General features: G+C 46.1%; 1 pseudogene across 1 annotated transcript in view; it reads left to right on the top strand.

The window, feature by feature from the left end:
• LOC147659583 (ADP-ribosylation factor-like protein 13B) overlaps nt 1–24,985 on the top strand; it is a 283,841-nt pseudogene that overhangs the window by 88,315 nt on the left and 170,541 nt on the right. The window contains exon 2 of the transcript XR_015307207.1: nt 24,741–24,848. The product of XR_015307207.1 is annotated as an ADP-ribosylation factor-like protein 13B (transcript). The remainder of the gene's footprint in view (nt 1–24,740; nt 24,849–24,985) is intronic.

The following is a 24,985-nucleotide window of genomic DNA, read 5'->3' as shown; positions in this document are numbered from 1 at the left end:
GATGTTTACACCGATCGAGACACACTCCAAGATGGTGCCACAGAGGGATGTTTGCATCGATTGATTTACACTCCAAGATGGCGCCCGTAGAGGGAGGACAGAGTAGACTGTCCTCGCTCCATGTTTATAGGCATCAATATGCGAAATATATTTAAATGCGGGAGTGTTTAGGATCATGTCTCGTACTCGAGGACACAGTTGGCTGTCTTTAGACAGACTACTCATCTAGAAGCGGTAAGGAATTGAGAATGCGGACGTATAGTATAGCACCTTATATTATCGATTTGGAAAACCTGTTTTTGTTATACTGGGCGCTTTTGACTTTCAGAGACGTGGGGTCACTTTGTACAAGAAGATGCCTACGGGGAAATTACCTGTCCGTATGCAAACGCATTGGTAAGCGAAGGGCTGCTTGTGTTGAGATTTGTGAGCCTTCGCTCGTTATGAGTACTTATGACTGCGTTATTACTTATTGTGACAGTGGGATTTAGTCATTATAAAGTGTATTGTTATGGTTTATGCAAGTGTGTGTTTCAAACACCTTATACATAATGGCTATTGTCATAGAATGGACGGCTCAGAGACATGGTGTTACTTCCTACAAACAGAACGCCTACAAGGAATTTACCAGCTGTCTCAGCATAAGGACAGGATGTATTATACAGTCTGGAGGACCGATTTCCCCATTGTTTGGTGCTAGTGAGATATCGTTGAAGAATGTGTGGTTTGATTTGATTCTGGCCTATATTAGAAGGTTCTATACATATAGATATATTTCTTCGATTTCAGATTTTAGACATTTTGGCTCAAATTAGGATCCTCATCAAGTTCAAAGTTTGGACACTCTTTCTGAACAGCGAATATCGTCCTAGATATATGTGAGATGGAATTATCACCACATGAGAATTAGCTGATACTGTGATTAGATTTTGTTCATTTGTTATTACAGATTAGAGTAGGCCTTGGATGGACTTGGCTTTTCTGATTAGTGTTGATTTCATTTCCCTTTACATAGATTTCTACCAGAGACAGATGAGGTACTTGGAGATGTTTTATTTACAAATGATTTTCTTGGAATTGGTTGGTGTTTATTGCACCCTTTCCGTCTTTTCTTTGCTGCTCTCATGCTTATCATAAATATGCGGTTTTCTCCTGAATTATGTAGCCGTTATATTCATGCACATTATTATCTTCACCACCTAAGCACTGGGGGTATTGGGGTACTCTCTTATCATCCAGAATATTAGACCTTCTCTTCCCACCTAATTTCTTCCATTTCTAATTGGGCATAAAGGATCCACACTGTGCATGTATGCTTATGTGTCTACAATATGCAATTGGAGCCATACTGAGTCACGGTAAGACTTTAGGAGGTGTCAGATGTACACCAGTTTCTGTAGGGTGTCACAATGGCCTTTTTATTATTGTTTATTTGTTTATTGAGCTTTAGAAAAATTGTCGGACAATTTCCCAGTGTGGGGACGAAACGTGTGTTGGCTGGCTAAGAATTCGATAAAGTAACAAGAAAAGGAGAAGATTAAAGAAAGAAAGAACTACGACTACTGTGTTTCTAATTGATGTACACTATTTTGATTTACTGTTGTCTTTACCCTACAGTCGTGTGCTGAGGTTTGCACTTACATGGTGGGAGTCCATGTCAAATGCTGTTGAGAGGACCTTGAGGCCAAGGGCCACCGTGCCTGCTCTGTCCAGAGTCATGCAGATGTCATCCATGGCGACGATGAGGGCAGTTTGTGTGCTGTGCTTGGGTCTGAAACCAGACTGAGTGCTGTTGAGGAGATGGTAGTCATTGAGGTATTTGCTGAGGCTACTGTTGGTGATTGTGGTAGATTCTGTTTTTTAAGTCATCCATTATCGGCTCCTCTGTCTTTTGTGTGGCAACTCTTGTCATCAGACCTACTCTTTTTACAATCAATCTCACAGAGCACATCCAAACATGTTGCATTATTATGTGCACCTCTCACAACAATGCTGCTCATTCCCCATTTTTTTCATATGTAGAGTGTAAAACATTGGATTGCTGTTTGAGGGTAGTAAAATCCTACTCAAGTAGAAACCACAATCCTTGTCAGGGGGAGGACACATGCAATCCCAAATTAATCTGTGCTCAACCCCCTCGTATTGTGGCAGAGAGCTATCAGCCTTAACTTAGAGACATTGTATAAAGTATTTGGGCAGTACTTCAAAGAGTAACACAGTGGAAACTCACCAAACAAGGATCCCACACCAGATTTAGAAAACTAGATTATTCTTTCATCAATAAAACAAGACCAAACCAACAAAAATCGAAATCAGCAGAACCGGATTTATGCAATTAAAAAAATGTCAGTGGAAATACGACCAAAAAGCACAAAGTGCCAACTGTGGATATCTGGTCCCGCTGGATAGAGACAAAGTCATAATTTCAGGCCAACACAATGGAGCACAAGCCAGCTACAATGGCCCAGGTAGGCCCTCTGAACAGAGTACCTTAGATCCTCATTGCTGAGATTGGCGAGATTCAGTATTGAGGATGCACCGCACAGTCAAGGAAATGCATCAATTTTGAGGAGCTACAGAGCTGTGATACGAGGTTTTGCATCGGTGTTGAGGATCCTGTCCACGAGGGCTTGCGAGGCAAAGTCTGGTGTCAGGAATAAGTCGCACAGTTGAAGCGATGCATCGGTTCTGTGGAGCTCTGAGGCTGCGCTGTGAGAACCTGCATCGTTATCAAGGCTGCCATCGATGTGAGATTTACTAAGCGAGGGCCTGCGTCCGTAAAGCTTTGCGCAGACAGCGTTTCCGAAGCAGGCTGTGAGGTTGATGCAGAGTCCTTTGTGTTGGGAGAACCCTTGTAGCAGAGGTGATGCACCGGTCCTGCTCGAGTTTGCACCGCACAGCAGAGGAGATGCGTAGGCTCAGTTGGGTCCACAGATGGCCTGGCAAAGCATTGTAAGGCCCACTTCCAAGGGTCCAGGACTGGAGTGTTCCACTTGGCAGAGTAGGGCTCACAGATGGCAGAGTCCAGGTGCTGGGTGTAGGATATTTGGAGCCTTCTGTCCCTGAGGCTATAGTCATGAGGCCAGACAACTTGCCTTTGGAGTCAATTGGGGTCCTTCGTTCAACAGATACAGGTCCAGTCTTCTCACCCACGCAAGAGGGCAGCAGGTCAACACAGTAGAGCAGCAGTTCCTTCAAAACAGCAGTCTAGCAGAGTGATAATCCTTTCAGCAGCACAGCAGTCCTTCTTCCTGGCAGAGTATCCACAGGTCCAGAAGTGCACTGAAAAGTTGGTGTCTGAGGTTTAGTATTTATACCTTTGTTTGAAGGCAGGACAAAGCCAATTCCAGCATACGTAGGGCTGTGCCCAGCTCCGCCTTCCCATCCTGCCAGAAATGGGCCATCCAGGCACACCTAAGCTATCTATTATGTATAGCTGTCGAGGAGGAAAACACAAAGTCCAACAATCAGCTACACCCGGGCATGTGACCCAGGCACACACTGGAGGCACTAAATGGCTAAGGCAGGAAAATGGCAACTTTTTAAACGTGGCATTTTCATAATTGCAATTTAAAATCTAAATTTACCATAAAATAGGATTTTCCATTGCAATTCCATGGACACCAAACATAAACTGGTTTCCTTTCCCATTTGGAAAGACAACATAATAAGGTAACTTTAATGTTAACCAATAGGAGAGGTATGCTATACAATAGTAAAAAATTATTTAAGAGTTTTTCACTATCAGGACTGGTAAAACTTAAAAGTGTGTATCCTACTGTTTAAATACACTGCACCCTGCCCTCTGGATTGTTCAAGGCCACCTCTAGGGGTGACTTACAAGTATTAAAAAGAAAGGTTTGGGCCTTGAATTAGGTCTATTTTGTCAGGTTGAAAAGGCAGTTGACAACTGCACATACAGGTTGCAATGACAAACCTGAGATACGTTTAAGCTACTTAAGTGGGTGGCAAAATCAGTGTTGCATGCCCACTAGTAAGATTTAATTTATGGGCCCTGGGTACTTGCCAATTGGGGATAAGCCAATGTTAGCATGTTTTAAGGCGTGAGCACATGCACTTAAGCACTGGTTAGCAGCGGTCAAGTGTGCGGAAACCTAAGGCCAGCAAAAACGAGATCAGAAAAAATAAGGGGATGAAGGCAAAAGATTTGGGAGAAGACCACCCTAAGGCTGACACGTCTAGCATAGAGGTAATATAGGAAATTTATATAAATTGATAAATAGTGGCGAAAATGAATAACTGTTGCATCCAAGGAGGGACAGAGAGTATTTGTTGGTCCAGCATACACACACTCCTAATCTCACAATAATACAATCAGGTGTGCAGTTCCTTTGTCAATGTTAGGGCACCCTAATTCTGGGTCAAAGACACATGTGGTCATATGGAGTGTTTCCTTTCAGGAGCAAGAGCCCTCATCCACCCAAGGTTAGCATGCTTCATCATCAGGGTGGCACCTCGAGCGACAGGCCCTGCAGTTTCCAGTGTGCTCCTCTAGGGGGCTCTTTGCCAGTAGGTTTATCAATGATATTTTAATTGTCTGGAGAGTGGATATGAGTTTATCAGAAAGTTTAATTGAATGAGTTAATACGTTGGATCCCTACCTGAAATTCTCTCAAACCATATCAGACAGAGAATTATCCTTTTTTGATCTGACAAACTCAATTGATAACTGCCTCCAATTGTTAAGAATTTTGAGGATCTGCAGTGCAGCTGAGGACTATGACAACAAGCTGATGCCTGAAGAGAAATTACAACGGAGGAATAACCCACAAAAAAATCATTCAATCTGCATCTAATAGAGCAAAGAATATTAACAGAAAAGCTCTGTTGGAACCAAAAGTTAAAGAGGAAGCCACAAAATTGACTTCTGTAACTACATTTACTTCATGTTCGAATACAATTAAGAAAATGATTACAAAACAATGGCACATCATGAACAGTGTGTGAGAAGGTGGCCTGATATGCAGTGCTCACTATTCTAGTGAACACTATGTATCAGTCCAGCAACCCTTATTGATGATTGGTTGTAAGTCAACCTTATAGACCAGCTATCCTAGTAGCGTGGATACGAGCAGTCTAAGGCTAAAGACTCGAGAGGGCGTGTTAAGCCAGCTGTTATACCACACATATACCCCTTGAACACCAAGTGAAAGGACACCACACAAGTGTTATGAAAATAAACAAGATATTTATTAAGAATCACAACAGCCCTGTACTCTTTATGAGGACAGGGTACTAAGCACAAAACAAAACTCTTACGAAAATACTTAAGTTAGCACAGTATATACAAATGCCCGAGGGGCACGGAAAACCATATACTCTGAAAGTGGAATGCAAAATTACTAGCAGGTAAGTACAGTACTAATAGGCTTTGGAATCGCTAGATCTTGACTATAGAATCTTCAGATTACTTCTAGGAGACCCAGGGGACTCGGGTGCAGAGTGTGCACTCTCACGCGTGATGCGGGACAAAGTCTATGGTAGCTAGTAATGACAAAGTTAGTGTTCTCGGGCGAACCCGACCTGGTAGGAGGAAAACGAAAGTGGATTCTGACCCTTGGATAGTGAGGCTATGCTGGGGCACCAAAATGCAGAAGTTACCTAGCCCAGGGGCTGCAGCTGCATAGGTCTCAAAAGACGTCGGGAATCCTCGTAGACGGACCAGGAGCCTGGAAGAAAGAAGTTGCTGGCAGGCGACCAGTGAAGAAAGTTCGATGGATCCAAGCCTGGATCGAAGGAAGATGACACCTGAAAGCAGAGGGGACCAAGTTCGAGACTACTAGCCAGTAGTCAGTGGGCACCAGGAGGGCACCGGATGGTAGCCACCTCGACTAGGTGAGTGGGTGACGCTGTGTTCGCAGATCTCACGGACCAGGAGGCGTTGTCGGCGACCAGGATGGAGGAGCGAGCTGTCCCACGATGGATGAAGCTGTCGGCGTCGCTGGACCCAGGATTGGGCAACAAAGCCTTGGCAAATTCAAGCCCACGCGGTGGACTCAAAATGGCGTCTGGAGTGGACCAGGAGGGTCCGGGGTGCTTCTCTGTTAAAAGGAAGCAAGGGCCAGTCTGGAGCAACCAGACCAGCAGCAGTGATGTCGTCGGGCGTCGTGAAGAAGGCCACAAGCCAGCCGGCTAGTAGCCACACAGCGCGGTGAGCACGCAAAAGCAGAAGGGCCCCACGCAGATCGTGGAGATGCTGGAGGGCTGATCTTCGGTGCTGGAGCTGCTCAGGGTTGGGGCTTCTCGGACCCCAAAGCACTCACCAGTGGAAGACTCGGTGGGCTTGTTGCAAAGAAGTCGTGCAGTCTTGGCGATCGTCGGTCCCTCGAGGTCTCGTCGCACTCACAGTTCTCAGCTTTGCTGTAGAGGTGAGTAGAGGTCAGAGGTGCCAGGGTCTTGTCGAGCTGGGTCGTCGGATTCGTGAAGAAGGACTTGCAGCAGACCGCAGTGTTCTTAGGATGGTGCCCGCTTGATGCAGGGTGACTACTCCTTAGCCACAAGGGAGAATCTTGAAGAAGAAATCTTGATGTCCTTTCGCAGAAAGTCGTGTCTTGATTCCAAAGATGATCTAATTTGAACAGGGGGCCCGCTCCTATCTTTATACTAAAAAAGGGGGCTGACCCGGTGACTAGGTCCTGCCTATGGGTGGGACTAGGAGGGGGGTGGTTACACCCCTCTCCCATGCCGGACTTCCCCCAGGCCAGGGGCTGGTGTGCCCCTGGAACTGGTTCTGACCGGCCTATGCGTAGTGAGCACCGGGGTGCCACTCAGCAGTCACCTTCCTGAAAAGCCCTGCCTACCCAGGATACACAAAACCATGTCTGGGACGGTGCTAGCACCGCCCCTGACAGGAAACCCTTTGTCCAGGCTCCCCTCGCTGGAAGGACTCCCAGCTGCAGGGGATCAGACTCGTGTCGGTGGTGGCAGCATCCATTTTGTGGAGCTGAGGCTTCGTTTAACTTTAACCGGGGTTCACAGTTACATACATGTTGTGTCCCTCTAGAAGGGTGGAATGCTAACCCCGTCGCCAGAATTGGCGAGGGGTTAGTATTCCAATTCGTATGACACCTTACTCGACATGTTTTGATAAAGCAATACCAAAGATAGCATTTAACCGCGAGGATTATAATGCACTTAAGAGTATATGGTATGCGATATCATGGAACAGCTATTAGGACTTGATTCCGCAAGCTGCAGACAGGCTCAGCTCATGCCAGAGCACCATCTCACATGATTCCAAGCACTCTGCCTTCAGGATTGTTAAGGCCTGCCATAGGAGTGACTGATAGGAATCTGTGTGTCCATTTTAGGGTTAGATATAGGTATACTATATCTACAGCAAAGGGTGATTACACGACTTTGCCCCAGCTGTCATGCAGCCAGTTGTGTCAAATTTAGGAGGCCAGCCAGGGGTGGCATAATACATGCTTCAGCTCCTGGTAGGCCCTGGGCACACCTATGCCCTGAGTTACAGGGTCTGATAAGGTGGCCCAGTACCAATTGGAAATGCACCTAGGGTACATGGAATCCATTTTACAGAGAGAGCAGTAGGCCTGGGGTCCTGATTGGCAGGGCCCCAGGTCGACTATGTCAAAAAACAAGCTAAAACACAGGGCAAAAAGTTGGGGGCAACCATAGTCAGGAGGTACCTTCCTACACAACCCCCCCCCCCCCCCCAAACGAAAGGAGATAAGGCTATCCTTGTCCAGGTAAGCCTCTATTACCTAAGTGGCCATATAAGGAAGGACCAGCTCTGGCTTGGTTTCCCCTTGTGTCATGGTCCACTAGGCAACCCCTCACCCTAAGGGTATCTGAGGGTCTCCACCATAGGGAATCTCTGCCTTTGGTGTGTCTTGGGAAAGAAGAAGGCTGATGCTGGGATGGAGTACTGAAGTGAGGCTCCTCTACCTTTGGGCTCAACTTCCTCCAATCACCATTCATCATTTGTGCCTTTCTTTCTTTAGCTGAGATGCACTGAGCTCTCAGGGTCAGCCTCTGGCTACCTAAAGCTGGAGGCTGAGTCCCTCTGTTTGGCTTACTGGAGGGACAGGTCAGGTCTGGGGTTTTTAGGCCCCATGTTTGGCTGTGCCCAACAGTGTCCAGCTGGGGGAGGTCCCTAACTACTTTTAAGGGGGCTCCCTCAGGAGTCTTACTTATTTTCACTTGGCTAGGTTTACCAGCTTCAGTGATCCTAATCTGCTGATTAAGGGGTTCTTTTGGACAGGGGGCCCTTTGGGGTCCACCACTGGCCTCCCTGACCTCCACAGCCCTGGGCTGACTGAGGCAGGGTAGAGAGGTGCAGGTTACCTGCTCCAGACTGGGTCCCACCTGGGAAGGGTCCACTGCCATCAGGGGCTCTGCCAGGCTAGGCCTGACTACCTCTGGGGCAGTTCCTTCAACAGGGGTAGAGTCAGTTCCCTGAGGAGGCTGGCTCTCACCTAGTGTCTGGGAGGGGGAAGACTCTTCTTCCTCCTCAATGCTCTCTGTTTGAGTGGAGTGATCCATTGTTTCAGGCTTCACAACCTCACTATCTGTTTGAGTAGAGGCTGAGACCATTTCAACCTTGCCAACCTTTTCAGGAGGGCACTCAGTTTGTGTTTGGGCTGTGACTGTCACAGCCCTCCTATCCTGTTCTGGAAAGTCTGTCTGAGCCTGGGCAGTGGCTACCACTGCCCTTCCAACCTTTTCAGGGAGGAATGATGCTTGGACTGGGGCTGTAGCTATTACTGCCCCACTAACCTGTCTGGATAGGCCTATCATTCTGGAGTGAGTTTCCTGCTCCACCTCAGCCCATGCTGAGAGTTCCAGGTCATTCCCCAGTAAGCAATCTACAGGTAGGTTATCTGTCACTGCCACTCTCATGGGCCCTGTGACATTACCCCAGCTGAGCTTGACTACTGCCGTGGGATGCCTTCTTTTCACTCCATGAATGTCTGTCACCTGATAAGTAAAACCAGGGGTCAGTTGAGCAGAGGGGACCAGATGGTCAATCACCATGGTGATGCTGACCCCTGTGTCTCTGAATGCCTCAACCTTCTGACCATTCACTAGGACCTCTTGTCTATACTTTCCCAAAATGTGGGGTCCAGTAGTGAAGTTGGCAAACCCCATGCCAGTCTCACAGACAAGAGTGTGGTCAGGGGACCTGGCTAGGCCATAGTCCTCCTGATTGCCCAAAGTAATGCCCACCACATTCTTGGGGGCACTCCCACCACCCGGGGGATTACCACTAGTGGTAACAGGAGGTTTAGGAGTATTACCTGGGGGTATATTTCCCTTATTGCCATTTTTAGGGCAACTGGCATCACTTTTGTAATGGCCCACCTGTTTACAGGTATGGCAATAAGGTTTCTTTTGTTCTGAAGGAGTGTTCTGGGACCCACCACCCTTGTTGGAGTTTTGGGGCCCTTGGGAAGTCTTCTCTGTGGATTTATCCCCACCCTTCTCTTGAGGCTTGGTTGATTCCTCCTTTTGGTCACCACCCTGGTTTTTAGGCCTGACCCTGGTTCTGACCCATTTGTCTGCCCTCTTACCCAATTCCTGTGGAGAGGTCAGATCAGAGTCTACCAGGTGCTGGTGTAATAACTGGTTCTGACAATTACTTAAGATTTGCTCCCTCATAATTAGATTGTACAATCCTTTAAAATCAGTAACCTTACTACCCAGTAGCCAGCCTTCAAAAGCCTTAGTGGCACAATCAACAAAGTCAGTCCAATCCTGAGACTGAGTTTTCTGGGTGTCTCTGAACAGCATCCTGTATTGTTCAGTGGTTAAACCAAACCCATCAACCAGTGTATTCTTCAGGATTTGGTAATTGTTAGCATCCTCAACTCTAGTAGTGAGGAGCTTATCTCTACCTTTACCTTCAAAGGAGAGCCACAAGATAGCTGCCCACTGACTTTGGGGAACACCCTGCACAGTGCAGGCCCTCTCCAAAGCAGTTATCCATTTGTGGATGTCATCCCCTTGTTTAAAGGGGGGCACTATCTTATTCAGGTGCTTTGTATCAAAACTCCTTTCCCTATTGCTAGGTATATTGCTGCCACCAGTGGGGACTACCCCACTTAACTGTTGCTCTCTAGCAAAGGCAAGTCTCTCTTTGGCCAGGGCAAGTTCTTCCCTTTCAATCCTCAGTTTGACTGCCCTTTCTTCAGCTTCATACACTCTCCTCTGAGGGGAAGTCATCCCTCTGTGAGAAGAGTTGTGAGAGCCATTGGTTCGAAGGGATCTGTTAGAGCCTCTTGATAGAGACCTAACTCGTCCATTCCCCATGTTAAGCTGGCCTGAGAGAGGTCCCAGGGGTCCCCTAGTACCATTCTCATGCCTGCTTAAGTTGGACCTGGTTATTCTGCTGACTTCTACCTGTCCCTTATCTGCCTCATCCCCTGACAACTCATCCTCATCCTCAGCATCATCTGCCTCCTGGAGGGGATGGTCATGGCTATCAAAGGGTCCCTGTAAGGAGGGCAAACTCCCATCTGGATTAGAAGAGCTAAGAAGTTTCTCAGCTCTCCTGGCATCATAAGTCTCTAAGAGACCAATCAGAAAGGAAGTTGTGGGGTTAGACCCCTGTTTTATCTTCCTGGAGGTACACACTTGTCTCATCTCCTGGAAGCTAAGAGCAGCATATTTGGAAGTGGGGACCTATGGAGGGTCCACTGACACAAGGGGAGACTCAGAGTTTCCTCCTTTGTCTGACATGCTGATTCTAGTGTGGTGTAAGTGATGCACCTACCTACACTATGTGTTTGCCTACTGATCCCTTGCTAAGAGTTGCAGCCAAGGTGTGCTAAGCCTTGAGGAGCTGCAACAGCTGGTTCAGTAGAACTCAGAGTATTCTAAGCTAAGTTATATGTACCTAACAGTACTTATGTGATCTTTCAACAAGATATTCTTAGGATACGTGTGGTAGAACAACAGCAAGCTCAAATCCCAACCGCTGCTCACCAATGTGAGAAGGAGGCCTGATATGCAGTGCTCACTATTCTAGTGAACACTATGTATCAGTCCAGCAACCCTTATTGATGATTGGTTGTAAGTCAACCTTATAGACCAGCTATCCTAGTAGCGTGGATACGAGCAGTCTAAGGCTAAAGACTCGAGAGGGCGTGTTAAGGCAGCTGTTATACCACACATATACCCCTTGAACACCAAGTGAAAGGACACCACACAAGTGTTATGAAAATAAACAAGATATTTATTAAGAATCACAACAGCCCTGTACTCTTTATGAGGACAGGGTACTAAGCACAAAACAAAACTCTTACGAAAATACTTAAGTTAGCACAGTATATACAAATGCCCGAGGGGCACGGAAAACCATATACTCTGAAAGTGGAATGCGAAATTACTAGCAGGTAAGTACAGTACTAATAGGCTTTGGAATCGCTAGATCTTGACTATAGAATCTTCAGATTACTTCTAGGAGACCCAGGGGACTCGGGTGCAGAGTGTGCACTCTCACGCGTGATGCGGGACAAAGTCTATGGTAGCTAGTAATGACAAAGTTAGTGTTCTCTGGCGAACCCGACCTGGTAGGAGGAAAACGAAAGTGGATTCTGACCCTTGGATAGTGAGGCTATGCTGGGGCACCGAAATGCCGAAGTTACCTAGCCCAGGGGCTGCAGCTGCATAGGTCTCAAAAGACGTCGGGAATCCTCGTAGACGGACCAGGAGCCTGGAAGAAAGAAGTTGCTGGCAGGCGACCAGTGAAGAAAGTTCGATGGATCCAAGCCTGGATCGAAGGAAGATGGCACCTGAAAGCAGAGGGGACCAAGTTCGAGACTACTAGCCAGTAGTCAGTGGGCACCAGGAGGGCACCGGATGGTAGCCACCTCGACTAGGTGAGTGGGTGACGCTGTGTTTGCAGATCTCACGGACCAGGAGGCGTTGTCGGCGACCAGGATGGAGGAGCGAGCTGTCCCACGATGGATGAAGCTGTCGGCGTCGCTGGACCCAGGATTGGGCAACAAAGCCTTGGCAAATTCAAGCCCACGCGGTGGACTCAAAATGGCGTCTGGAGTGGACCAGGAGGGTCCGGGGTGCTTCTCTGTTGAAAGGAAGCAAGGGCCAGTCTGGAGCAACCAGACCAGCAGCAGTGATGTCGTCGGGCGTCGTGAAGAAGGCCACAAGCCAGCCGGCTAGTAGCCACACAGCGCTGTGAGCACGCAAAAGCAGAAGGGCCCCACGCAGATCGTGGAGATGCTGGAGGGCTGATCTTCGGTGCTGGAGCTGCTCAGGGTTGGGGCTTCTCGGACCCCAAAGCACTCACCAGTGGAAGACTCGGTGGGCTTGTTGCAAAGAAGTCGTGCAGTCTTGGCGATCGTCGGTCCCTCGAGGTCTCGTCGCACTCACAGTTCTCAGCTTTGCTGTAGAGGTGAGTAGAGGTCAGAGGTGCCAGGGAAGCCGGGTCTCGTCGAGCTGGGTCGTCAGATTCGTGAAGAAGGACTTGCAGCAGACCGCAGTGTTCTTAGGATGGTGCCCGCTTGATGCAGGGTGACTACTCCTTAGCCACAAGGGAGAATCTTGAAGAAGAAATCTTGATGTCCTTTCGCAGAAAGTCGTGTCTTGATTCCAAAGATGATCTAATTTGAACAGGGGGCCCGCTCCTATCTTTATACTAAAAAAGGGGGCTGACCCGGTGACTAGGTCCTGCCTATGGGTGGGACTAGGAGGGGGGTGGTTACACCCCTCTCCCATGCCGGACTTTCCCCAGGCCAGGGGCTGGTGTGCCCCTGGAACTGGTTCTGACCGGCCTATGCGTAGTGAGCACCGGGGTGCCACTCAGCAGTCACCTTCCTGTAAAGCCCTGCCTACCCAGGATACACAAAACCATGTCTGGGACGGTGCTAGCACCGCCCCTGACAGGAAACCCTTTGTCCAGGCTCCCCTCGCTGGAAGGACTCCCAGCTGCAGGGGGTCAGACTCGTGTCTGTGGTGGCAGCATCCATTTTGTGGAGCTGAGGCTTCGTTTAACTTTAACCGGGGTTCACAGTTACATACATGTCGTGTCCCTCTAGAAGGGTGGAATGCTAACCCCGTCGCCAGAATTGGGGAGGGGTTAGTATTCCAATTCGTATGACACCTTACTCGACATGCTTTGATAAAGCAATACCAAAGATAGCATTTAACCGCGAGGATTATAATGCACTTAAGAGTATATGGTATGCGATATCATGGAACAGCTATTAGGACTTGGTTCCGCAAGCTGCAGACAAGCTCAGCTCATGCCAGAGCACCATCTCACATGATTCCAAGCACTCTGCCTTCAGGATTGTTAAGGCCTGCCATAGGAGTGACTGATAGGAATCTGTGTGTCCATTTTAGGGTTAGATATAGGTATACTATATCTACAGCAAAGCGTGATTACACGACTTTGCCCCAGCTGTCATGCAGCCAGTTGTGTCAAATTTAGGAGGCCAGCCAGGGGTGGCATAATACATGCTTCAGCCCCTGGTAGGCCCTGGGTACACCTATGCCCTGAGTTACAGGGTCTGATAAGGTGGCCCAGTACCAATTGGAAATGCACCTAGGGTACATGGAATCCATTTTACAGAGAGAGCAGTAGGCCTGGGGTCCTGATTGGCAGGGCCCCAGGTCGACTATGTCAAAAAACCAGCTAAAACACAGGGCAAAAAGTTGGGGGCAACCATAGTCAGGAGGTACCTTCCTACACAGTGGAACTCTAAATTGGGAACAACCTCTTAACTTAAACTTAAAGGACATGTTGGTCCGCACCAGGCCTTTGAGAACATCTTCGACTGCTATCATTCCAGGAGAAGGGACCTTACCTCCGTTTACTGGCCACTTCCCATGTGGACAATGTAATGTCTGTAGATTCATGAAAACTGAAGAAGATTGATCTCGGAGATGGAATGAAATGGAGTCTGAGACAACACACGAATTGTAACTCAAAAACGTTGTTTATCTAATAGCATGACCATGCCAGTTACCGTACGTAGGGATGACAACCTGTGCTGTGAAAATACGTATAAACAAGCACAGAAATCACATTAGGTGTAAGAGAATTACCACAAAAATGAGCACCCATTTCCTGCAGAACGGACATACCCAAACAATATCAATCGAGTGAGTCTGAAAACTGTGACCAATATGGAACATTAAAAAACCATCTTACTAGAGAAAAAACAATAATGGCATGGAATAATAGATCTCAGCCAAAGAGCCTTCTATAGGGTGCCCGTCAGGTATTGCAACACCGACCTGACGAGGAACAAGCCCTATGAAGAAGCAGGACACCTAGCTGGTTGGGTGTGTGAGGACCCTAATTCCGAAAGGAGGAACCCCCCTTTTCCTCCAACCATTTAGTGAGCACTGCCTCTCACTTAGCCAACCTTGTTTCTTTTGCCTGTTAGGAACTGCATACTCATCTCTGTTCGCCTTCTTGCACATAAAAATTCATTGAAAAAATTGATGTTTTGCATCTTCTATGTGTGCTGCCTTAAGCAGCACACATAGGAGTTTCCAATTGCCATTTTAGTTTGTTTATGTGCAGGAAGGGACACCTTCCTGCACATAAACAATAATTACCCTCAACGCAGGCACTCTGCCACTATGGTGCAAGGGTGCCAGTGTTGGTGCTACACAAGAACAACACAACTGCCAATACTGGACTTCACTTTCTACAATTTGTACAAACCTTTATGAGTGAAACATACCGGTCCGGTTTTTTGAATTTCCTTCACTTTAGTTTATTAATTCATTTTCTTAACAGTGAAACCAAGATATCACTCGTTTTTTTTGTGCATGTACAAACAAATATGAAACAATAAATTTCAATACAACATAATTTAAATGTACATTGAATTTACAAATTGTCAACACATCCACCAAACACTCTACCATCCATTCATACCTCATTCATAACTACAAATAAACAACATAAAACATTATTTTGAGACTAATGTCGAAGAATGGATTAAACGTCCATGTGGATGGTATTATATTTTGTTATTTTGTGAAAAGCAGTCTTATTTAGGAACAATCCCTTGGAAACACAGCCTTATTATCTAAACCATCTGCATTATTATCCACCAATCTGATTGACACTAGGTGCCAAAAACAGGTCGACGCGTTTCGAACCCCCAATTGCGGGGTTCTCCTCAGGACCAACAATCTACAAAACATAAAAAATAACTAACTGACATCTCCTATAGAATTGACTTAAGACGCTAATGCCACCAGTAATTTCCCTCAACGCAGGCACTCTGCCACTATGGTGCAAGGGTGCCAGTGTTGGTGCTAGGCAGCTAAATTGGCGCCAGCGCAGGGAGAAATGCACGGCTGCACCGTTGTTGGACAGGCCACATGAAGGGCTCGCTCCCTCCCCGCACGACAGGGCCCGGGCACCGGCTCTCCAGGTGCTACCCACCGATGCGACTCGCAACCCGTCCCCTACGGGACCCCTGCTCCCGGACATCCCTGTATTACCGGCCCGGCCCACCGCCAGCACCATTGCCCGGCCCGGCAGCCATCTTAGACACTGCACCACGAGGCCGCATGGCCTCAGCTCGACCCCAACCCTGGGCCTGGCCAGGCCCCGACAGCCCGGCACCACCATCCACCCAGGAGGTGAACGGACCACTTGGCAGGTCAATGGGAGAAAGAAGTGTCGATGGCTCTCCCCCGCCAGGTGCCGATCGCCCCCAGCTTCCCCGGGCGCTGGCTCCACCCCCCTGCTGGGTGTCTGGACTCCCTCATCCCAGACCTCCCGACCTCCAAGTGCGAGGGTCCGGACATCAAAGGGCGCCAGACCTATAACTGGGGCAGCTCCAGAGCAGGAAGACAGTTGTATCCTGGAGTCGAGAGACACCGAGAAGAACTCATCCTTGACGGACTGCTGGCGCTGCCGCAGCACTGCCTTGTGAACCTGTCGTCCTGCCGCTGGCGCTGCCGCGGCCTTCTGCAATCTACCATCTTCGTTGGGACCTGCTGGCGCTGCCGCGACCCGTTGTAACTACCATCTTCGTTGGGACCTGCTGGCGCTGCCGCGACCCGTTGTAACTACCATCTTCGTCGGGACCTGCAGGCGCTGCCGCGGACCGTTGCCACCTTCGACCACTCCGGGATCTGCTGGCGCTGCCGCAACCCGTCCTCCAAGAACGCCGAGCTCGAGGATTGTGAGCTACCCATCATCTCAGCGTAACTACCCGATAGGTAGTAAGACTGTCCCGCTACCCCTTTCCCATCCAAGAGACTAGAATCGAGGGGACCCCTGAGTCCAGACCTCCTTGTACCATTCTACCGTACTTCGAGATTACTTATAAAGAACGTTAAATCTTATCCTTGTGTGGTGCCTATTCTGTGGGGGGGAAGTTACTTGTCTGTACGATCGCTGGAGACGGCTCTCCCCGGAGACCTCTCCCCTTGTCCTCGGCCGACCCTCCAGGTCCCGTCTAACAACCGTATTCTTGTGAAGACCTGCAATTCAGAAGTGGTGAAACGTGGGGTTAGGCCATGGAGGCTGGTGCCATGCTCCGCCACTTCACTAGTAAATATACCCCTATGTTGCTCTGGTATTTCAAATATCAGTGTCATCCCAGGATCCATATTTCGTAGGTATGCATCCTGCTATTTGAAGTAGCACCCCCTCCTTAGTGGCAAAGGGGCCACTCCCACAAACCTTTTGCAAACATGAAGAGAGTTTGTTCATGTCAGGCATCAAGGCGCTCTACATGGCTAAATGCAGAGGCACGTGGCTGCCTGAGCTGAACTTTGCTGGGGTGAAGATTTCACAGCCTTGTGGGCATGACATCCTCAGCCTGGCAAATCGCTTGGAGATCCTACCCCTAATGATGAAGCGGGAGCTCAAATAGACTTGGACCTAGGCACTTCAATTTTAAGCCATTAAGTGCTCAGGGCTGACAGTTCATTACTGACGCCTCATCACGGAGTGGTGTGAAGTCAGCATTCTCACTGACCCCATCCCACCCTGTGGCGAGTAAGGGACTGCCACCTCCTCTCATTGGCTCCCCATTAACAAGGTAAGCCAATGAGTGGAGATGGCAGTAACAACTTTCAGTGAACCACTAAGTGTTCCCCCCACTACCCGAGATCCCCGTTGCAGCCCAGTGATTTTTTGAAAATGTTTGGTGCATGCATGTGTGTATGTACAAATGCATGTGTATTTGTTCATGCATGCTGTGAATGGGTATGTGTATGAATGTGCGTGTGAATGGTGGGTGTATATGTGTGCTTGTGAATGGATGGGTATGAGTGAGTGTGCATGTAAATGGTGAGTGTATCTGTGTGTGGCCCGTGCATCCCCGCTAAATTTTCCGGCCACCACTGGCTATTTGTATGTAAAGTACACTGCAACACACACACAACCATTTCTGCAGAAACTGATTGCATGCACCACTAGTAACCATGCAAAAAACTAAATTTCCCAGCTATGTGTGTGGAGCAGTGGTCTCCCTTTGAAAGGATGTCCTTAATGGTGTACTAAGTGTGTACCACTTTCCATGAATCCTGCAGGTAGTACACCTCTCAACAGCATGTTTGCCCCTATGACTGTGTCTGTGATATGGAATGTGTACAGAGACAATGGCGGTTCCCTCTCTTGCTTATGGCTACAAATGAGGAAAGTCCGCCTTAAGATTTTGTGGAGCCATATATGCCCCCGTGTGATCTGTATTAGAGTAGGGGCAAGGCAATTATCTGCAGCCCCTTCTGTAATGCATAAGTGCCCTTGAGAATCAAAAAGAAAGGACGCAAGCTGCGCTTCCACGTGGCACGTGTGCAGTATAGCAACTGTACCATCAGTAGGAAAACACTGATTTTTATTTTTGACATGTGGTGTTTTCAAGCACAGACACTGGTACAATGTGCCACAAAGATGTTATCCATAGAGAGGCCCAGAGAGATAGAGAGACTAAAGTGATAATAAAAAAGCTGAAGGATCAAGATGCGTGTGTTCTAGGTAAACACTGAAAACACGGGAAAAAGAAAACATAAAAGAGGGTTACGTGAGAAGCGCATTAAAACATGCTGAGTGTTGCTGGCGTAAAAATGCCTATTTCCAAGAAATAGACAACATGGATGGAGATCAATGAAAATATGTCAAAGTTTTATTACAATAATGTTGATGCATCTCTTAGAACCAGAAGGTAGATACATCAAACACCAACTCAATGGCACACATGCCATGGACAACACTAGCAGAACCGACATCCGGCATGGAACTGCCTGGATGCAGTGAGCCGCTCCCACCGGAGTTACAAATGCAGACAAACCTAAACGAAATCAGGGGTGATGAGGAGGGACAGATTTTACTCACACTGATTTCCGCCTAGTTTCTCCCACCGTAGCACACGTCACACTTTTTTTTTGTATGACTGTTGTTGCTGCTTTTGTTCACAACATGAAAATAAAGATTTACTGCACCTCATGTTGTCAAGAACACCGTGGCCTCTTGTTCTTGTTCCCATTTGTGCCCTTACTGTTTGCCAAATTATTTCCATGTGTGCCCTTACTGTTTGCCAAAGAAACAATGTAAACAATTGAACAAAACCAACGTTTAAGATTTATAACGATGTATGGTCAACAAAGGCACAAAGCACAACTGAGCAAATGCCATCTCCCCTCCTCAACCTCCTGAAAGGAATGTCAGGAGATCCATGTTTTCCTTGTCCAGAGGAGGAGCTCAAGTGGTCTCCACCCGAGTCCTTTTTAAAAAAAATATAAATTCTGTCACAGTTTATGAACTGGTACAAGCTATTTTTAAATCTCTTAATGTCCCTGCAGGTCCCTGCAGAACGTACATTGCCAAAATAGTTACTCATTTATAGGAGTGATTTAATTGCTTCTTGCTTTACCCAGGAGCTTTTTAAATATTTACCATTCGGTTGCTCCCAGTTTATAATCCTGATGGACAAAAGCAAGCAGTATGGAAGTAACACGTCCTGTCATAAGGCTCCAGATGGGGGACTCGATTTAGAAAGTTATTTCTGACTTTTGCATACAATCCCTATCAGTGATTCACAAATACAGAAAAGTGAAGTGCAGTTTGCATAACTTCTACAGTTGTATGTTCACCATGGATGAGTTGATGTGACACAGTGAGGGATATTTACAATAAAATGCCGGGCCCGGTTTTACGCCAAAATTTGTATCGCCACGCTCAGAATTTTTTTAAATGCAGGGATGCGCCATATTTACAAAAGTACGGTGCACCCCTGCATTTCCCCTAGCGCTGGCACTGAAAAAAAGCGCCGGCACCATAGCACCATGTTGCATGGGTGCCTGCGCTGCAGGGGCGATTGTTTATGTGCAGGAAAGGACACCTTCCTGCACATAAACAATCTTGAAAGGCGGTTTGCTGTTTCTATGTGTGTGCAGAATGAAGTACAAGTAGACAGATCCAAATGCGATTAGAAATGAATACTTTCTCCTCGTATCGCCATTCTAAGACCTGGTTTTCCTGGCCTTCATTTTTGGAGCTGCCCTATCCTTGTAAATATGCAGCAGCGACAAAAAGCAATGGGTGTTGTGGCACATTGCCCACGGCAACACCAATTGCATGCTCCTTTTACGCTAAGTGAAGCATGAAAAGGGACCTCATTTACAAGGTGGTGTTAAGTCATGTTAAGTGGCTTAACGTCGCTTTGTAAATAAAGAGATTGGGATATTGCCACCAGAACATCACTAAAAGTGATGTTCTGGTGGTGATATCCCCTTATAAATATGCACTTGTGTCAGAGGTGTAGGCACTGAAACACAAATGAGATGAAGACCCCCACGGTTGTACTTTTCAGGTATTCACAAACATTTGTGAAGCATTTTCTACACGTATTTTTAATTTTAATCGTAAACACGAATTATCTTGATGTTGGAAGTTTGGGAAATCACCTCAAGATTCCTAATTTTGGAATGAGAGACATGCCATCAAAATAAGAATCAATGAATTTAAAAAGGCAATAAAAATACATTTTATAAACTTCAATAATGTCCTAACTGGTTCCAAGAAGAATATTGGTTACCAGGGCACTTTGTAAACGGGGGTTCCATAAACAAGCATGGGGTAGTGATGAGGTGCAAAGAGGCAAGGGGATAAGAGATTAAGGTTCTAAACTTAAGGGTGTAGCTTTACGGATAACGAGTAAGGGCTCATGAGAAAAGACTTAAAGGTAAAGGATAAGGGGAAATAGCTAAGGGTGTAAAAGTAAGGGGTTACATTGAGTCATGGTGGAGGCGCTTCAAGACTCACTTCTGTTATGTTATGTTATTTGGGTATTTATTGTAGCGCACGTACACCAGCAGCTTTCTTGACGCTGAGGTTCCGAACAGAGAACTGCCAGGCAAAGAAGCCATTAATTATAGGCCAAAGTAAACAGCCAAGTTTTGAACTGCTTTCTGACATGCATGTAATCCACCTCAAGCTTCAATGAGATGGGCGAAGAATTCCAGAACCTTGGTCCCAAGAAGGAAGCAGATCCCACCAATGCGTTTGCGCTTGATTCTGGGAACCACCAAAAGATTCAGGTACATTGATCTCAAAGTACGCAGGGAGAGTACTTGCTGTTTGTTAAGAGATTAAATTGGGCCCTGTTCCCTGAATAGCTCAAAAGATAATGCAACCTATTTTAAACATGGTCCTCTGTTCCACTGGAAGCCAGTGGGGATCTTTTAACAGTGGGGTAATGTGACATCGTCTGTCCTGAAGATGGATGATTCTGGCTACCTAATTTTGAATCATCTGAAGACAATGTTTCTGCTTTTGTGGAAGTTCAAGATAGAGCACATTACCGTAATCGATTTTTGATAAAATAAGAGCAATCACTACTTCAGTACAGGCCTCTTTGCTGAGAAAACGTCTGATCTTACGCAGCTTGCGGAGTTGGACAAAGCAAGAGGAGGTAACTGACCCGATCTGGACAGTCATTGAGAGATCTGAGTCAATGTGAAATCCTAAACTCTTTGTCACAGGTTTAGGGAGAGGAGCCACCCCTACTTCCAGAGGCCAATGAAAGGAGTCCAGTAGCTGACCATATTTCTGGGTATGATTATCTCAGTCTTGTCAGAATTAAGTTTGAGTTGGTTATTGTCCATCCAGTTTTTTATGTATCGCATAGAGTTCTTAACAAAGTCTTTGGATTCATCTGAATTCTCCAAGGGGAAAATTAGCTGCATGTCATCAACATAATTAAAGATCTTTACCCCCATCCGCCAGAGGTTAGTGATCAAGGGCTGTATATATATATATATATATATATATATATATATATATATATATATATATATATATATATATATATATATATATATATATATATATATATATATATATATATGTTAGAAAGAATTGGTGAGAGAGCAGAGCCCTGCGGGACACCACAGCTCACTTCTACCGTGTTGTTTTTAAAAGGGGAGAGCCACACAGACTGTTTACGATCCTCTAAAAAGGATCTAAACCAATCCAAAGCTGGACCCCTGAGACCTGCTGCGGCTATACGATTCAACAGAGTTTCGTGGTTTACGGTATCAAATGCCGCAGATAGGTCGAGGAGGACCAGAGCCTGAGAGCTATCAATGTCTGCACTTCTGGTAGTTGACGCCAATAAAGAGTTTATCTTTGGTGGGACTGCCAATGATAGCCTTGGTCATGATTTGCCCACAATACAGTTGCCCACAGAAGTCACCCCTGCAGCACCAGTTGTGGCTTCAAAGTGTAAAAGTGCTGTCAGAAAGAACTTAAAAACGTGGCTATTCCCTAAGAACTAGGCCTGTGTTCTACGCCTCCTTCCCTGTCGCTATGGTTGTTGTGTTACTAGCGCCAAGATGCCTGTCAGGTGACAGTGTGCTTTGAAAATTCTATAAATAATAATAAGAAGAAATAATAATAATAATAATAATAATAATAATAAAAGGATGACAGAGAAATCTGTCCCCACTAAAAGGAAACAACCCCCACGTTCTGGTGTTCTCCAAAGTGATTTTACCACCTGGGTATAGATGTCGTCCAGGGCCAATCCGCCAGCTCAGTCTTCGAATGGCAAGGATAGTCAGTGCTCTTTTACCTAGACTGATGCTACATCTGATCTATCAGATCTATTAGGCATAGGGCAACTCTTTATCAACGCTATATGCTCTTGGTTAGGCTTGTCATTGATCAACTCGTACAAAGCAATGTTGAAATCTAATTAGTATCTCTGTATCATAGGGTCTGTTACATTAATAAATATAACTCAAATGTGCTTTTGCACTCTTTCACTTTTCTTGTTGTTACAGGGGGAACATATTTTGCCACTTCTTCTACATCCCCACAACTTCGTGGGTTTCTGTTTCTTTTTTCTTCTTTTAAAATGGATTTACTGACTTTGACAAGACTAATGCAGAGTTTAGGGGATGAGATAAACATGACGGTGATGATGCAAATTTCTTCATTTTTCAAACAAAAATGCATTTAAATAAAAGTGCAAACATCAATGTTAAATAACACATGTATTATGAATAAAAGAAATAATTTGGGTAGTAGGTAATCACACTTCGGCATTGAAAGCATGTAAAAGAAATAATATTGTGCTGATTTAAATGAACCTAATTGTCAATGCCATATTAACAATGTATTATATGTTAGCATTAAAAGGCCTATTTTTCACGTGGAGCTGTTGTTTTGCAAAAAATGTTTGTTCTTTCCTCTGCAGATGCTGTAATTTTCGGGAAGCCATCTTAGGGGGTCATTAGGCTGGCAAGCGGACTTTGTCAGCCCGCCATCCTAACGGGAAACGAGACCACCTGCCATAAGGGCAGGGGTCCGGTGGGGGCAATTAGGATGCGCCCTGCCACAGTGGCGGGCGCATCCTGCATTCCTGTCATTGAGGCGGGCGGTGCACTCAGCACCGCCCGCCACAATGCCAGGAAGGCATGTTGTGCACTTCCATGCACAACATGGCAGGCACGGCACAGTGCCTGCCATGTTCTGCATGGAACTGCAGGGGGATACCATAGGTACCCCACATGTGCACCCCCCACCCCCCAGAGTCCCTGGGGGCCAGCAACTGTGGCTCATGACGAGCTGAGCTCGTCATGAGCCACGGTGGCCGTGTGCTCAAGACGAGCTGAGCTCGTCATGAGCATGGGAGGGGTTAATATGGTGGCGGTGTCTGTTAGGGTGCAGTAACATGCCTTGGAAAGGCATGCAGGAACAGTCAGCGGGGGGCAGTTGCTTGCCCCCAGGGACTCTGGGGGGTACCTATGGTCATATCTTCACACGATGTGACGAAACACGTGTCGGCTTACTTTGTTCCTAATGTACTGATCAAAACGGAACTATAAATCACTTTCCACACTTCTCTGGATTTCGACTATTTATTTTCTTGTCTAAGCGAACTATAAGTTCTTGTTCTTACATAAGAACCCATCACCTTTACTTGTGCACAGGACCTTTGTATGTATCTTTGGCCTATTATGAAGACCTGAGAAACTGGGGAGTTCACCTACACCCAGAAGTTTATTGAAATCATGTTGGATGCTGTGAACAGAGAATGTGATTCCATGTTTTGATTAATAATTCACTGTGTTTATATTAGCGTTTGTTTCTGGAGTAGATGGTCACATACTTGAGATCCTTCCCTGGGTTTCTTGAGACCAGATCTCACTTTATGAGAGATTACATTTTGACTCCTTTCCTGTTTATTAGATGTCTGCTGAAATATAGCCGAGAATACTTTCCAGCGCAACAATTTCCTTTTTTTTGAATTGCAAAGTCTTCAATCCTTTTGCATTTATTCTCTCATCAGAACTCGTTTATTGGGTTTCTGAAATGACTCTTTATTCCATTCTTAATCTAATTAGAACAGGAAAATTCCTTTTTGGAACACGCTTGTTGAATTATCTGTATTTTGACTATAATCTTTACAAATGTTGTGTTTTATCACAATTACTGAAGGCTATTACCTTCTGAATAATATAAAATGAACTTATTAGAATTAAAATCTTAAACTCACAAACATCTCTTTGACTTTACAAATGTCAAAAGAATCGCCACTACTACAGGATTGATGTAAACGATTGCTCCTTTTAAAGTCTATTCGTTGGCTAGCAAAGGTTCATAAGACCAGTGGTGGTGGCTATTAGTTAACTGATTTCACCCGAAGGGTAATATATAAAATTTCCCATGCCCTCAATGGTTAACTCGTCCGCAGTCTTACAAATGTATTATATTCAATGGCAATAATAATACGGTGGGCAGTATATTCGTGACATTTATGACAGAGCATGCCATCAGCCAAACTCAGACCCTAAGCGTCCAGTGTTTTGTAGTGGAAAATTACTTGCAAAAATATTTGGAATTATCCACGACTCGTTGAGGTTATAGGAGTTCATCTCTTTCAGATGTTTCACTCTTGACCCCACCACCCACCTTTGCAGATCGATTCACTTTTAAAATGTCACTATTCGGGTTGAACTTTAAACTTCAAATAATGCATTTTTGGGGAGGAATCCTAGCATTTCTGATTCGGTGAATGAGGAATGGAATGCTGCCCTCCAGTGCTACTAACTGTGTGCCTGTGTTATACTTAGGTGTGGAAATAAGTTAATGAATTGGGCCCATGACTTGTGTAATAATATTCATTTTGCACTCGGTTCTATACACCGGCGAGAACACCGATGTAAAGACATGTGCATCTGCAATTTCCACTTTGTTTATGCAACTCATTTTATTTTTCAATGAACACCTTTCCTTTCTGATATTTCAGATTTAAAGACAGAACAGGCTCAACCCTATGTGGTCCCGGCCAGTGGACTATGTTCCATCTCCTGTCTAACTGCTGGACCTGGGTACAGATGAAGCAAAAGCCGATCAGGTGAGTTGTAACTCGTTTAGTTTTAGTGATGTGCCTTCTCTCTCAAGAATAGTCAAATAAGCAGTCAGTATGTAGTTAAGAGATGTCGACTTGATAATGTGGACACTTTGAAATCATTTAACTTAAGATAAAGAAGC

Source organism: Lissotriton vulgaris, unplaced genomic scaffold (assembly GCF_964263255.1).
Source record: "Lissotriton vulgaris unplaced genomic scaffold, aLisVul1.2 SCAFFOLD_2400, whole genome shotgun sequence".
NCBI classification, from domain to species: domain Eukaryota; kingdom Metazoa; phylum Chordata; class Amphibia; order Caudata; family Salamandridae; genus Lissotriton; species Lissotriton vulgaris.
This window is presented reverse-complemented; position numbering and strand designations above follow the sequence as displayed.